General features: G+C 46.0%; 1 protein-coding gene and 1 pseudogene across 2 annotated transcripts in view; one reads left to right on the forward strand and one right to left on the reverse strand.

Annotated features, from left to right (window-relative positions):
• FAP (fibroblast activation protein, alpha) overlaps nt 1-3138 on the reverse strand; it is a 175698-nt gene that overhangs the window by 141803 nt on the left and 30757 nt on the right. The window lies entirely within an intron of this gene.
• The window catches only part of LOC102812029, a 13000-nt pseudogene that overhangs the window by 6481 nt on the left and 3381 nt on the right, over nt 1-3138 (forward strand).

Below are 3138 nucleotides of genomic sequence, written 5' to 3' on the forward strand. Positions count from 1 at the left end.
CCTAGATAAGAGCCCATCAGAGCAACCTCCCCTAGATAAGAGCCAATCAGCTTGAAGGATACTTCCCCCAACTGCCTATAAAAAGGCCTGCGTGCCTGCTTTCTGGTAGACCCACAGCATGCTGTGTGTTGAGATCAATGAACGCTTCTGCTGATTGCATACGTTAGGAGAGTCTTCTGTGGGGGACACAAATTCGGGCACAAGATTTGGGGGCTCGAATGGGATCATTCCCCTCAAATCCTCTCCTTGCGTCAAGCATTTGATCTTCCGGCCGGTAAATTTTTGTTTTTTTTTTTGTGGGTCTTGGTCTTTTTTTATTTCTTTCGGTGATTCGGATCAAACTTTCAGGCCCAGCGATCCAGGCAGACATGCTAGTGGTCGCGCTCTGCATTGGGAATTGAGGAGACATCTCACGGTTCTATTGTTTTTTGTTTTCTTGGTAGGGAACAAATCAGGTTGCTCCTGTAAGCGGAACCTCATAGAGGACTCGTCGCCGTTCCGATCCTTGTGGATTTTGGTTACTGTCGTTTTTGTTAAAGCCAGTTTGTTACTGTCTTTATTGTCTGTCTCGCTATTGTCTTAGCTGTCTGTCGAGTGAATGATCGGATGATTGTACTAAGAGTGTAACTGAACACAGCGGGCTGTGTCCAGTCTGTGCGGCTCCACGGCATCAGCTACGGAGTCTGATTGGGCCTCCACCTGCGGTTCCACAACTCTCTCATACGACATAACAGTGATTCATTGCTTTGTTGGGGTGACCAGGGCCAGGGTTTATACGGTAACACCTTTAGCCAAGAGAGAGTTGAAACAGCCGGCGAGGGGCATGGCCAGGAAGACGCCTGAGTGAACACTCCTGTCCGTCACCTGACCTTACCACATGTTTTCCCCCTGGTTTATGTTTATCCTGATTAACCTTGCCTATTTACCCTTAGTTTTAGTTTTAAGTCTTGAACTTGCTGTAACCGCTGCTGAAGACTGGACTTAACCCTGACCTCATCAACCGCGGTTTCTCCTGACTAGGCCCGACTGGGACTTCCACATGGGAGAGGGTAGGGAGATGTTGAAAGTCTACCGCCAGACTCTAATGGGGGTCTCCGAGCAGCCGCCAGATGGTCGACAAATTTGTCTAAGGTAAGTCAGGATAAAAACAAGTCTCCGGGAGCATTTCTCCAGAGACTCCTTGAGGCTTATTGTACCTATACTCCCTTGGACCCTGAAGCTGAAAACAACCGATCAGTTGTCAGTTTGGTCTTCGTGAATCAGTTTGCTCCTGACATCTGGCAAAAACTTCAAAGGCTCGAAGGCTTCAAAGGTAAGCGACTAGCTGAGCTAACGGCAGTAGCAAAAAAAGTATACAATAACAGAGAAACCCCAGAAGACAGACAAAACCGGGGTCTAGCAAAAGTTCTCCTTGTGGCTTCAGCCAAGGGAGGGGCTAAGAGAAAAGGCTTCAAGACACTTGTCTACCAAGGAATGAAAGAAACAAGGCCAAAACCTAGACTTAACCTACAAAAAGAGCAATGCACCTATTGTAAAAAATTAGGACATTGGAAAAATGAGTGCCCTGAGTGCCCAAACACCACACCCAAATTACTCGAAATCAAAAACATGAGTGATTAGAGAAATTGGGGCTCGTTACCCCTCCCCGAGCCTTGGGTAACCCTGAAAGTGGAGGGACAGCCCATTAAATTCTTAGTGGACACAGGGGCTCAACACTCGATCTTAAAACAACCAAATGGGCCAATGTCAGGACGCAGCAGTTGGGTGCAAGGAGTGACTGGAATGAGCCAGTATTCATGGACTACCTGAAGAAAAGTGGACCTCCATACAGGCTGGGTATCCCATTCCTTTATGGTCATTCCTAGTTGTCCTTACCCCTTAATGGACCGCAACTTGCTTACCAAGGTAGGAGCGCACATCTACTTCAGTCCAAAAAAAAGTCTCCATAACAGATAAAAACAGAAAACCTATACATGTGTTGACTCTCAGGTTGGAAAATGAGTATAGAATCCTGCCCCAAAATATAATTCCCAAAGATCCTGAAAACCAGACTACATTAATGCAAGAATAGCTACAAACTATACCACAAGTGTGGGAGGAAACCAATAGCCCAGGATTAGCGAAACACCGCCCTCCAGTGGTAGTACAGTTAAAGTCTGGAGCAAACCCCATAAGGGTTAAGCAGTATCCCATGTTACAAGAGGCCAGAGAGGGGATTGCTCCTCAAATAAAAAGACTCCGGGAATTAGGAACCCTAATTCCTTGTCAATCTGCTTGAAACACACCCTTGTTACCTGTCAAAAAGCCAAATTCCTATAATTTTCGACAGGTACAGGATCTAAGAGAAGTCAACAAAAGAGTAGAAGACATCCACCCAACAGTCCCAAATCCTTACACGCTCCTCAGTGCTCTATCACCAGAAAGACAAATTTACACTGTTCTGGATCTAAAGGATGCCTTCTTTTGCTTACCCCTAGCCAAAGCAAGCCAATCACTCTTTTCTTTTGAATGGACAGCCCCAGAAAATGGATACCACGGGCAACTGACATGGACCAGACACACATCAGCCTCTTGCAATATGTAGATGACCTGCTTATAGCCGCCGACACCCTGAGCGAGTGCAAAGAGGCCACAGAAGACCTTCTGAAATCATTAGCAAAGCTTGGATAGCGAGTGTCTGCTAAGAAAGCCTAGCTTTGCCAACAAGAAGTGACATACCTCGGGTACGTACTCAAGAGGGGAAAGCAATGGCTATTAACCGCCAGAAAAGAAACTATCCTAAAAATCCCTTGGCCTTAAAACCTCCGAGAAATAAGAGAATTTTTAGGATCTGCTGAATTCTGTTGGTTATGGATCCCAAACTTTGCTAGCATAGTCCACCCTCTTTACAAGGCAACCCGAGGAAGTAAAACTCCTTTAATCTGGACTGACTCTATGGAAGAATCATTTAAGACACTTAAATCAGCCTTACTCAGTGCACCTGCTTTAGCACTGCCAGACATAACTAAACCATTCTATCTGTTTGTAGATGAATGGAAAGAAGTTGCAAAAGGTGTGCTTGCTCAAACTTTAGGCCCCTGGAAGCGTGCAGTGGCATACTTGTCAAAGAAATTAGAGCCAGTTGCAGCAGGGTGGCCC

This window comes from Chrysochloris asiatica, unplaced genomic scaffold, assembly GCF_000296735.1.
Source record: "Chrysochloris asiatica unplaced genomic scaffold, ChrAsi1.0 scaffold00099, whole genome shotgun sequence".
NCBI lineage: Eukaryota > Metazoa > Chordata > Mammalia > Afrosoricida > Chrysochloridae > Chrysochloris > Chrysochloris asiatica.